Source organism: Hyaena hyaena, unplaced genomic scaffold (assembly GCF_003009895.1).
Source record: "Hyaena hyaena isolate Hyena2069 unplaced genomic scaffold, ASM300989v1 scaffold_21, whole genome shotgun sequence".
NCBI lineage: Eukaryota > Metazoa > Chordata > Mammalia > Carnivora > Hyaenidae > Hyaena > Hyaena hyaena.
Genome location: NW_024080653.1, coordinates 2,058,813 through 2,071,961, shown reverse-complemented (window position 1 = coordinate 2,071,961; position 13,149 = coordinate 2,058,813). Strand labels below are relative to the sequence as shown.

Below are 13,149 nucleotides of genomic sequence, written 5' to 3'. Positions count from 1 at the left end.
AGTTCCCTTAAGGGAGTGATTCTCAGCTCTGGCTGGACATTCAAATCCCCGTCACAGGGTTATTGTGGAAACACCAATGCCAGAACCTTACCCCAGAGAGCAATTGACTTGGGGCAAAAGCAGCCCAGGTGATTCAAATGCGCAGGCGGGTAGAGGGACTTTGCTAAAGGCCATGTCACCGTTCTCTCAGACCCCCAGGAATTAGAGGGCAGAGGCTGAGTGTGAATGTCTTGCGATCCATGGAGCTTTAGGGTGTAAAATGTGCTGTGCCTGGAGGAGACACAGGGAGCTGAGGTTGCCTCTCTCTGCTTCTCGCTCTGCCTCCACAGCTGCCACCAGCACTTCTTTCCAAACCATTTCCTCCACCGTAGTCCCTTGCCAGTGCACCGGACCTTGCAAGCCCGGGGGGTGACAGAGTAGTGCCTTCCAGCTTAGCTGGAAAATGCTCTGTTGGCAAAGTGGGAGGGGCCAGCGCCAGAGGGTGCACTTGCCAAATGGGTGCCTGCAAAAGATCTCGGCTTGGTTCCTCGGATCCTCTGCCCATCGTAGTGGGGAGGTCAGCCTGGTGTCTGAGGACACTCAGAGATGGCATGCGGAACACCTCAGCCCTACGAGCACACCAAGATGGGGGGGGCGGGGTGTATCGAGAGTGGAAGGCACTTTTCTTCCCCTGGAGAGAGATTAAGGGATCTGGCTTTGTCTTCCAGGAAAGAAGAACTTTCTCCTTGTCTGAGCCACAGCTCGCTCGTTGCCTCCAGGTGTATGGAGCATCATCCACACAAAGGGGAGGTAAATCCATTCATCTCCTGGTCCACAGAGGACTTGCTGCAGAACAGCAAGAGTTGGGTTCCATTTCCTGGGCATCGAGACAACAATATCCTGGGCTAGTCTTTTGTGAACTGTTGGATTCGCCCTCCCTGAGTTAAAGCTAAGTGTCAGGCATTGTAGGGCTGCCGGAATTCCTGGATGAAGAGTACAGTCCTTGACTTTAGGACCCCCAATCCCACCCCTAGTGCCATGCTGGCTGTAGCCTGGACCAGGCTCAGCATGGAAGCAGGTGGGTTCTGTGTTGGTATTTTCACTCACTTACTCACTCACTGTTGACTTCGGGCTTGGGAGAGCGGTTTTCTCACCTGTCAAATGGGGAAATAACTGGTTTACATAACAGGATTTTGTGAGCCTCAATCATGATAGTTGAGTGAATTGGCTTTGAAAAACATTTCCAAGGCACATACACACACGGGATTATAGGGCGAGGTCCCTCTGGCTCAGTGGTGCTGTGAAGCTGTGTGCACAGCTCACAATCCCCTATGGAATTGGAGACTGTAGAATTCATTGCCTTTGGAGGCTCACTTTGTTGTGTGTGCACAGAGAAGAAGAACGGGGGTGTGGGGGGGGCTGGCCTTTGCCTTTTATGGCAGTCTGGGAACTTGAAACACTCAAATCCATCATTCTTAAAAAGCTTTTTATAGTCCTTCAGAAGCTTATGCCTCTGCAGATCCACACATCACAGGTACACAGCTAGAGAGGGCTCGTTAAATCAGGAGCTAATGCAGGGGCTAATTAAATGCTTCTGACACTTGTTACCATCTGCTGAGCTGGAGTGAAGTCTGAAAGTTCTGTGTGTTTTATTAAAGCCTCAAGTCACCACCACCCCGTGGGGCTGAGCTCTCGTGGTTTGAGCCCTAGAACTAGGGAAACAATATCAGAAGACAAATTCGATCCTTAAGTGATTTCCATTTTAAGACGCAAGCTGTGGGGATTATTACAAAATTACTTCAGTTAATTAAAAAAGAGAAAAGCTTTGAAGTAATTTACTAGTGTTTATGCATTTTGTCCCAGAGTGGTCTCTGTGGATATACTAAATCCCGGGACTGTGTGACTTTTTCTTATCACTGACTGCAACAGGAGATTCTGTGAGATTAATTATGGACATTGATTTTCTTTTTTTTTTTTAATATTTTTATTTATTTCCAGGAGAGAGAGAGAGAGACAGCATGAGCAGGGGAGGGTCAGAGAGAGAGGGAGTAACAGACTGAAATAGGCTCCAGGCTCTGAGCTGGCAGTCAGCACAGAGCCCGACGCGGGGGTCGAACCCACGAACCGCGAGATCATGACCCAAGCGAAAGTCGGACGCTTAACCGACTAAGCCACCCAGGCGCCCCTGGACATTGATTTTCTTGATCCTTCAGTAACTTGGAAGAATCCTGGTTAGTTGGGCTTGGTAAATTGATCTACTGGTTTCTCCAAAATAGCCCTTCCCCGCTCCTCCTGTAAACATGTGAAATGTTCATTTCTATGGTTGAAGAAAGGTGGATGGATTGTCATCACTTTCCGCCCTCCCCCCCTCCCCCTGCGCTCCCTTTCTCCCCAAAGCCTTTTCTGTTTATTGGTTTTCAGTTTTAGATTCAGTTCCAGGAGAAAGGAATAGGAAGCCTTTTATTCAAAAAGAGTGGGGTGTCTATTTTTTCCTTAATGATTTGCAAGGATTCTTGATATATTCCAGGCATGACTCCTTTGTCAAATATTCGTATTGCACATCTCTCTCTCCACTCTGTGGATCGTCAGTCCCTAAGAAGCAATCAGCGCCTGCCAACCTCACAAAAAAGACAGAGAGAGTGAGCCACGCATTATAGGGTACTGGAAACGGCTACTTATAAAGTAGTCTTACCCACACGTCAAACCTGAGTCTCACCGAGCTGCCTGATCTAACTGCTAATCCACAGGAAAAATGAGAGACAGAGGAAGCTGACAAACCACACCACAGGGTGTAAGATTCAGCTCCTGGAAATCTCTACAGGACAGGTGATCTTCCTTTTCAACAAATAAGCCACGAGGAAGATGGGTAGATTATAAGAAACAGAAGAGCCATACCAACTGATTACAATGTTTGAAACATCTTTGGATCCTGATTACAGTAAAACTGTAAACAAAAAATGAAGACATTTGGAGACATTTGAACACTGGATATTCAATGTTGAGAAGTCAAGGTTATCTCTTACAAGTGTGGTAATGATGCAGCGGTCATTGTTTTGAGGAGTCCTTCCCTTTCGGAGATGCCTACCTACAGGTAGGAAGTACCTACCTGTGGGTGAGGTTGAGGATTTGCTTAAATAGAATCCGATGTGCGTGGGCAGCAGGTGGGGGATAGGAAGACACTGAATTCACCAAGGGTTGATCATTAGTGAAGCTGGGTAGCGGGTCCGTGGATATTCACTGGAGTGTCTCTGTGTGTAAGTATTTGAAATTTTCCACAACGAAAAGAATTTTTAAGCAAGTGGTTTGCTTTGAGCCAGGGTGCCGCGTGACACATCACTAAAGTCTCAAGAGTCGCAAGTCCCTCCTTTCCCTGTGGGGTGGTTCTCTGGCTTCACATGCTGCTGATCCTTCAGAGCCAGCCCCGTGTGCTGGCCCACTTTTGGCAGCTGCCTTCATTACATGAGGATGATGTGAAGGCTTCTAGTTGCCTAGCAATGGCTGGCAGCAAATCGATCCCCCGCTCCGCAGCACAGCAGTCGAATATTGATTATCTGGGTGATTTGGAGATTTGACTCCCTGGATGAACAAAATTTTTTTTTCCTGGGTAATTAATCAGAGCCATGACAGAGGGTGAGCAAGAGACATTGAAGAGAAAGGCTGGAACCAGGTGGAGTGACTGACAAAGAGAAGGAAAGTATTTAGGGCAGAGGATGGAGAGCAGCTGACTGATGTCAGCCAAGTCAGTATGTCCCCAAGTACTCAACCCTCAAGCTCTGCTCAACAAGACCTTGCAGAAGGGACCACCCTGGATTCAGCACCACTGCTGCTGGACAGAGCTTGGGGCGGGGGGGGGGGGGCGGTTTCTGAAAGTCGGCCCCCAGACACTGCATTTCCTGAGGGCTGGGACGGTCCCTGTTACAGCTGGCTGGCTCAGGTGGTTAGCACATGATGTTACAGAGGCCAAGACTCCAGCCTGGAGGCTGGCGTTGACCATTGGCTTGAGCAGTTGAGGCAGCTCTGCTCTGCTTATAGCCACATTGATAAGCAATCGGGGTGACTGCTGGGAAGCTTGGTAAGATAATTGGCCTGACTCCATGTAAAGGGGCCTTCAGTCCTGGCAAAGCTACTGCAAGTTTTTGCTCTTCTTTGGGAATGATCAGCAATGCCAATTGCTGCCAATTTCATTTTCAAAAGAACAGCTGGGGAGAATGTGGAAGGAAAGGAAGCCTGGCCCCTTGAATTAGCTAACTATTCTCGTCTAACAACCAATTCCAGAATTCAACGGCATACAACAATAAGCATTTGTTTCTCACTCATTTGTCTGTAGGTCAGTGGGAATTTGGCTGATCCCATTCAGGCTCAGTGGGGCTCGGCTCCAAGATTTGAGTGGGGTCTAGACCCGCTCTGTGAAGCTCCTGTCCTCATCAGACCTGGAGTTTACTCAGAGCACATTCTAGTCACGGGAGAATACCGTGGAGCAGAGGGCAAGCCGATACACATGCATTTGTTTCTACCCATTGCTCATACCATGTCTGCTAGCATTTCCTTGGTCAAAGCCAGTCCCAAGGTCAAGCTCAATATCAGCGGGACAGGGAATTATGCTCTGCCCACAGTGCACACTGTGAAAACTTGCTGAACAGTAAATTTAATTTACTCAAAAAGTGGTCTGTATTTTAGCCAGAACAGTCCTGAAAGAGACAGCGATGGGAGAGGAGAAATCAACAATGCGTGTTCCAGCTAGCAATTGCATAGGAAGGGCCGGTCTCTGGCCCTCTTGCTTCCTTGGGTCCCTGAGAGTAACTGATATGGGAACCCTGCAGCTGCTGGTAACTGATGTAGGGAACCTTGGAGACTAGGAAAATGTGCCTGCAGCTTTTTTAAGCTGAGCAGTCTTGCAGCATTAAAAGTTCTGTGTGTGTGTGTGTGTGTGTGTGTGTGTGTGTGTGTCCCTCTATTTATAGACTCCTGGGGGGGGGGGTGCAGGGATAAGTGAGGCCTCCGTCAACACCAGGCAAAGGAGGCAAAGGGATTGTCAAGTCTTCCAAAGATGTATCAAAGACGCAGTGGTGTTTGCACAGAAATCTCTGGCGTGTAATAAAGGCTGGGAAGAGCAAGGAGACTGAAATTAAAACACAGGCTGGCTAGTTGCTAAACACAGTGTTTCCTGGGAGGTGCTAGCAGCTGTTTAAATTCCAGAGCATGGAATAGCATGTAATTCTGTCCTCTTCACCCGGCAACTCCACAGGGCGCTGGCCGGGCACGGGCGCAGAGTAACTGGGTAGGCAAACCCATCAGGATCCGACAGATTCCGAGACTGGTACAAATAACAGGTGTGCCCAGAAAGCCCCTGGCTGGTTCCGTGGCTGAACCTCAGAGAGCTGGAGATGTTCTCCTTCGTCCTTCCTGAGAAAAAGTAAAGAAAAATGACATCAGCCCTGGCACACAGGGGAGCCATGGACCCCTTCTCTGCCTCCTACCTGCCACAATGCTTTTTCTTCAAATGTAGGCTCAGAGAAAAAGATGGCATCATTTCTGGAAATGGTGGAGGAGGCTCCCCACAGAATATAGCAATGAGCGAAGCCCTGAAATATCTTTAGGCTAAGAAGAGTGTAGAAGAGCATTCCAGACTAAGGATAAAGCAAGAGAGGGCAAGAAGTCCAAGTCAGTATTGTACAGTATACGATGCTTTAGTGTCTGTGTCAGTCAGCTCTCTCCCCAATAATGCTGTGTAACAAATAATCCCACAATGTAGTGGCTGAGAGCAGCAATCGTGTATTCTTGCTCAGGTCCGTGGGTGGGCTGGAGTGAAGTCACTATGTCCCATGTGCATTCGTCTGGGGCCCCATGCACAGCAGATACCCACAGGATGCCCTTCTGGAGATGGATAGGTGCAAGAGGCAAGCTCAAGGGCATGGCACTTGGTACCCCTGCCTGTGTCACCACTCAGAAGGAAGCCCTCCCTCCTCACCTGCACCTCTTGTGGTGTGAGTTCCAACCATAAGGTGAGTATTAGATGCTGCCTTGACATCTTTGAGCCCCACAAGACCCCAAAGGCCTAAATGAATTTGGCTACTCTTACCGGATACCCTTCTGCCCCCCACCCCTGCCACGGAAAAGGCTTCCCAAAAATAGCTCCCCTACCAGCCTGACCAGCTGCACCTCACCCGGTCCTCAGCCTCATGGGCTCGATCTCCTGTCACCTGCAGAATTATTCAAACAAGCCAGTTACATCCTCCAGGGGAACCAGGGGGCACCCCACCCTCCCGCTACCATAAAGCTGCCCTCCCGTGACCCCAGGCCTTCAGTGCTCCTGCGTGCAGCCCCCGTGAGGCCCTGCATGGCGGGTGGTGCCCTCTCCCCGGGCTGGAGTATCTGTTGCTCATAACCTGGGGACAATCGCATCTGTCCAGTGTTAGGTGCCGTGTGGTGACCGTATTGCACTATTTAGTGTAGGGTTCCCTCCTTCCCGATGGAAGCGGTCGGAACACCTCCCTTCCTGGTCTCGTCAGGCCTTGAGTTGGTTACGTGCATTCGGCCCTTATTCCTCTTTGCTTCAAGGTCAAGGACAGTGTGGCCCCATCTTGGTGGCTCCAGCACCTTACCTGGCCCATGGAATCGGCTCCGGAAATATACATGAACCAGATGATCCCTTCATTCCCCTCCTCCCTCTCCCCCAGCGCTCCCAAAGCCCCTCCCCCAATTCCTCGCCCCCCCCCCCCCAGGACTTATGGGACCAAATAAACCCTTGTAATTTGGGGCTACGTCTTGCTTTCTCAGTCTTCTTTGTCCATGCCTAGGGTGAGTTGGGGAATTCTGGGCAAACATTTATAGACCACCAAGGAGCCCTTGCAAAGACTTCCTCCGGAATCAATACCCCAAGGCCACTTAAATATCATCTGAAACCAAGCCAGGCCCCCGCACCCCCCGTTCTCATCTCCCTCACTCACCTCCCAATGATGTTTAATTTTTCTCTAAATGAACTTGCACAGTGTCACACGGCATTACCGCACCTTGGAACGTTGCTATCCCGATCTGCGAGCGGCAGCTGACATGCCGGGCGATAGCACTGCTTCCTCTGAGGACATTTTCCGGTAATGTAGCTGATTAAAATACAGCTGACTGCGGGAGAGGCAGCGGCGCTCCCGCCAGCCGGGGGTGAGCCAGGGAAACACAGAGATAATGAATAATGGTCTCTGGCAAAACTGATAATGCACCCGCTATTATATCGACTGGGGCTGCGGCTTCAGTTAATCGCGCTAAATTGCTGGGCTGGAGCCGCGTTATGTTGGAGGCCTGCCTGGCTGCTGCCCTTCCTCTTTTGAAAATGTCCATTTGTCTGAAGTTGGGTTCTTGTTCATGCCTCCTGTCACTCCATTCAAATTAGTTGGCTATTTTTGCCGCTGGCCGCCGTGGGAGTGTGAGTTTGGAGCGGGGTAGAGCTGTGCGTTCCATCTGCTGGTGGGTGTGCCCACCTCCCACGGGGGTGCGAGCCGCGTGCGCTGGCCGCCCGGTGGATGAACGGGGAGCTCGGGGTCCAGGGGAGCAGACACCCATCCGTAGTGAGGGCGATGGCGCCAGCGCCCGTCTACAGGTTGGTGGTTCGAGTCTGGCCTCCTCCACTTTGTAGCCATGAGACCTTGAACCTTAGCCCCTGGACGATAACGTGATGATACTCCTTGTATGTACGTGAGGCAGTCGTGGCATTAAACGGGTCACATAAGGGGCTGTTTAGCACTGAGCTTGGTACACAGTGACGTCCTGCTCAATGGGCCTTGTCACAAGGGAGGTCTGTGCAAAGAGCCATAGGATGCAGAGGAAGCAATGACCGCTCCTTTGAAGGTCAAGGCAGCTTCACAGAAGAGGTGACCAGGAGCTGAGTTTTGTAGGGGAGAGTAAGGCTACGGGGCCAGGTCCTCGTGAACCTCCTGGGGCTGTCCTGACCCGTCTCCTCCATCTGCTCACGGTCAGCACAGCCCCGAAATGTGGAGGGACACAACTTCGGCACCCAGCGGGAGTCTCAATCCCCTGTCTCGTGGTGGGCGAGTCTAAGGCACAGTCCATGCAGGGCCTGGGGCCCCAGCAGGCTTGAGCCTGAGTTCCCGGCACATCCCTCACTGGTGTGTCTTGTGGTCTTGCCTCCTGGGGTCTGTCTGGATAAATGATCCACGTCTATATCCTGGCCTCAGGTTCTGCTTCGGGGAACCCAGCTGGGGGGGGGGACACTCCTCAACATCCTTCCCCCATTGAGTCTACCCTTCCCCCGACCAAGTCTTGAGAAGAGAAATTTCTCTGTGGCTTTCACGGTGGGCCACCGGGTGTGCAGGAAGCCACGCCCAAGAGGGGCGAGTCCAGCCCAGCCTTCCACCCCGACCCCAAAGAGAAGCCTGGGGGCTCGGAGCTCCCTGGGGGAGTAGCTGGGGTGTCTCCCCAATAACTGCAACCCAGCCCTGCCTCACAGCAGACTTCAGCAGCGGCAGGGGGGGAGGGGAGGGACGAGAAGGCTGGATGCTGGTCCTTGGGCCCCAGGGCCCTTCCTCAGCTCCAAACCCAGCAGAAAGCGCCCCAAGGGCAGCTAGAGGGGCCCGACTCACCCCATGCAGATGCTAGTTCAAATCCAAGTGTACCCATTAGCACCGCTGCAGGAGCGCTGAGTAAAGCCTGGCCCTCAGCGGCAGGCAACATGGACTAATTACTTCTGCCCCCAAGGAATCTGCAGGTGGTTGGCGGGGTGGCTGGCTTCTGTGGCCAAGCGTGGGCGTGGCTGACCTCCGCTGGCCCTTCACGCACCTGCTGGCAGTCGGCAGGCGGCTGGGGGCGCTGACTGGTCTGGGACAGCCGCAGCTGGCCCCAGCATGGCCGCCGTCCTCCCCCAGGCCAGCTGGGGACCTGTGCTCATGGCGGGGGCCCAGGAGAAAGTGGAGGCCCCAATGTTGTGCGAGGTCAGGCAGCAGGTCTGAGGGCTGGGGAACAGACTCCGCATTGTCACAAAGGGTGTGGGTAGAGGGGAGTATGGAGGAAATCAGGCCACTCGCCAAAGCTCGAGGCAGCCTCTTGGGTGGAAAAAGCCGGGTCCGGTCCTTGCTCTGCTCTTCTCAGCCGTGTGTCCCTGGGCTGGATGCTTACCTTTGTCCGCAAAAGGAGATCAAGGCCACTCTGAGGCTTCTAGGAACTATTCAGTATTTACTGAGCGTATACTATGTGCCGAGCATTCTCTGGGAACGGGGACGAAGCTGTGGATGAGACAAAGGTACCAATAGCTCACCCTGTAGCAGTGGGAGACCACAAAGAAACAGCACAGCAAATAAACAAAACAGGACCTTGGAAGGTGCTAAGTGCTGTGGCAAAGCAGGGCAGCGAGGAGCTGCGGGCTGGGGGAGGGGGGTGCTGTCAGCGGGGAAGGGCACAGCCCGAAATAGGGTGTCCGAGCAGGCTTCACTGACAAAGTGACACTTGATCCCAGGCACAAAGGCCACGAGGATGTTACCCACGTGGTTCTCTGGAGCAAGAGCATTCCGGGCAGAAGCACGAGCCAGTGCAAAGGCCCTGAGGCAGGCGTGTGGCTAGTGGGTCTGAAGAACAATAAAGAGACCAGCATGGCTGGGGCAGAGTGAGTGAGGAGACGTGGGTGCAGAGGTGACAGGGCTAGATTGTGAAGAGCTTGGGAGCCTCCATAAGGACATTTATGGGGGTGAAATGGGAGCCCGTAGAGAAGTCAGAGCATTTGGCTACCGTGTGTGAGAAGGCTCCAGTCCTCTGTGCTGAGAATGCACTATGAGGGCTGTGGTGGCCCCAGAGCCATCAGGGTGTGGCTTCTGTGACCTGTGAGAGTGGCAGCTGGAGGCAGTGGGAGGTGGGAGTGCTTGTCCCCCTCCGGATATATTTTGAAGGATTTGCTGTGGGCTGGTCGAGGCACAGGAGGGGAAACGGAGCCAGGAAGAATACCCCTACCTGAGCACCAAGTCCAGACAGAGAGGACGTCCAGCAGGTGAGGGGGGAGGGGGGAGGCGAGTCCCGTGGCCTGGACTGGAGTCCCACCTCCACCGCCCGCTAGCTGTGCAGCCTCAGCCAAGTTGCTGCCTTCTCTGTGCCTCTTTACAAAGTGAGCTATTAACGATGGCCTCTTTCCCCCCGGGGCCCCATGAGGACACAGCAGCCGATGTCTGCGGCACCCAGTTGAGGACTGACTGGGCGTCTGGCAAATGGGGTCCCGAATTCCAGACAGGGATGCCTCTGTGATGAGTGGCTGGGGCCTCTGGGTGCCGCCTGGTCCTTGTCCCAGCCTGGCAGGGACCCAGGGAGCGGGAGGTCCCCCCCAGGTCCCGCCGAGGACCTGGGGTCGCAGTTTGGGTCAAACGACTGCTGAGGAGCCGCGGAGATTTCCCCCCCCGAGTCTCATCCAAGTACTTACCAGCTCCAGCCCCGGAGTGAGCCTCTCTGGGCACCATGCAAATCGTGCCCAGAACCTGGACCCCAGCCCGGCATCGCCCCTCTTCTGAAGCCCCCCTCCCACCCTCGACCCCCCCACCCCGTCCCCCAGCCAGGCCAGATAGCGCCCCCCTGTGGTCAAGGCTCCATCCTGCTTGTGAAAGGTGACTCAGTAAATGGACAATCAAATGCAAATTGGCGCGCACCCTTTTCGTAAGGCTTTTTATATAAGTAAACGGGCTAAATCAGGAAAACATCTCTGGGCAGACCATCTGTCTCAATTTGAGCTCTGAAAAATACGGTCAGCTAGCAATGTTCCTGTGTCAGGCTCTCAAAGCGACACACCGGGCAGGCAAGGGGCCATCAGGCCTGCTCTGAAAGTGGGGGTGGGCCTCGGTCCGGCCGAGCAGCCAAGGCCCCGGGCGGAGGCCAGCCCCGGGGGGCAGCACCGGCTCACCCCGTCTGCCCACCGCTGGCCACACGGACACGTGCAGTGGTTTCAGCCGCTCTCTGCCATTCTGCATTCCCACGTCTCTGTGGCTCTCACCGTGGCCACATCGGGCTGCCTTTGGGGTGCCCCCCCTTCCTGGCCCTCATGATGCGGAAATCAGGTGCAGCCGCTAGCGGCCTCTAGAGCAAAACAAGGCAGCTCAGCACCGAGATTTCCTGGGGGCGCAAGGGACATGGGGTGAGCAGGGCGAGGGCGGGCAGGGCCCAGTGTGGAGGCGCCCACAGGCGGCCCCCTCCTGAGAGTGCCGCAGAGGGGGTTCAAGGACCCAGCTTCAGCTGGACCACAGACTCATCATTTTTTCCCCATCTGTGACCGTTATCTTTTGCTTGTATATTATTTGAATATCGATGAGGCCCCGGCACAAAAATAGAAAACACACAGGTGTGCAAATTGGAGGGAACGTTCGGAGAGGCATCACGATGTGCGTTTCTGGACACCTGCGTGGTGGCAGAGGAAAGGACCTCGCAGGACACGCCCCGCGTGGGCACCCCTCTTTGTCTGGGAATATCTGTCCTTGCTCTGGGCTTGATCGGACCGCTTTGCTCAGCTTGTGAGTCCATCCCACGGCACCGGGCCAACCCCCCCCGCCCCGCTGTTCCCGGTAGGGTGCCCCGCGAGAGAGGGGTGCCTGCAGACCGGCTCCGGACGCTGGCTGCGGGCCAGACCTGTGACCCCAGGGACGAACGCTCGCTCTCGAGGCCATCTTGCCCTCTCTGTTCCCTGTGCGAGTAACACCCTCTCCATCCTGTGTCGGCAAGACCTGTGTCTTTCCTGGTGAGCCCAACACCTGCCCGCGGTGCAGAGGCGGACACCCTGGGGCTGCTGCTCCTGGTGGGGTCCAGCCATGGGTCCTCCCCCCGGAGGGGACAGGTGTACTGGAGTTAATAGCTGCAGGGATGGTAGAAGAGTTGAGGATCCAAAGGGGACAATGAGGTGGCCTGGAGGGAGAGGAATAGTCAGTAGGAGGCCCTCCAGGGCCTGGAGGGACAGAGGACAGATGCATTTGACCAGGGTCACGGGTGAGGCCGCACTTGACCAGGGTCACGGGTGAGGCCGTGTGGAGGAATAGAGCCACAGCCAGGGTGGGCCCGAGGCAGAGGGAGGCGGGGAAGCGCTCCCGTACCCCCTCCCTCCCATTTGCCACCGGCACCTCCTATGGCCCGAAAGCAGTCGGAAGCCCACGGATACGGAAGCCCCAGGAAAAGTCAGCAGGGTTCAGACCCCCCTGAAGTAAGAGATCATGACCTGAGCCGAAGCTCAGCCCCAGAAGGCGAGGAATGGCTCTGAGGCCTCACGGGGCCCAGCCTGGCCTGGTCAGATGTCCATACTCAGGACAAAACTCAGAAGGTACCGGATAGTTTCCTAAGGCTGCTGGGAAAAGCCACACAAGTCTGGTGGTGGAAAGCAATGTGTATTTCAGAGCGCCTGGGGGGCTCGGTTGGCTGAGCGTCTGACCTCAGCTCAGGTCATGATCTCTTAGGTCATGAGTTCGAGGCCCTCGGTGGGCTCTGTGCTGACACCTCAGAACCTGGAGCCTGTTTCAGATTCTGTGTCTCCCTCTCTCTCTGCCCTTCCCTCCCACTCGACTTGTACTCTTTCTGGCTCTCAAAAATAAATAAACATTTTTTTTTATTAAAAAAAAAAAACAGTGGACCTTTCATCTCTTGTTCTGGGGGTCGGGACCCAAAACCAGTTTGCCACTGAGCTGAATGAAGGAGTTGGCTGGGCTGAACTCCCTCCCGAGACTCAGGGAGAGTGGGTCTCCTTGCTTTTTTGGCTTCTAAAGCCACATTCGTGTGACCCTTCTTCTGTGTACAATGGTGCAAGTCACTCTGAGGTTCCCCCTGCCTTTTCTTTCCCTTAAGATCAATTCTCCCTCTGTCTCCCTCTCCTAAGGACACCTCTGATACTTGAGGTCCTTCCAGAAAATCCAGGATAACCTCCCCATCTCAAGATCATTACCTTAATTGCACCAGCTAAATCCCTTTTGCCATATCAGGTTCTGTTCACCAGATCCTGGGATCAGGAGCTGGATATCTTTCAGAGCCATTATCCAGCCTTTCACAGGTATAAAAGTGCACAGCGTCTGTCATAGCTAGCTACTGCCGTGTAACAAATTCTCCCCAAGTTCAGCAGCTCACAACAGCAAACGTTATCATCTCACACAATTTCTGTGGTTCAGGTAGCTTGGAGTCGCCTAGCTGTGTGGGTCTGGCTCAGGGTGTCTCATGAAT

General features: G+C 54.0%; 1 long non-coding RNA gene across 1 annotated transcript; it reads left to right on the top strand.

Annotated features, from left to right (window-relative positions):
• The first annotated feature begins 717 nt into the window (after positions 1-717).
• LOC120228245 lies at positions 718-6,665 on the top strand. Its single transcript, XR_005527444.1, has 3 exons — positions 718-789; positions 5,766-5,981; positions 6,538-6,665. It is a non-coding gene; the product is annotated as an uncharacterized LOC120228245 (long non-coding RNA).
• Positions 6,666-13,149: the final 6,484 nt, after the last annotated feature.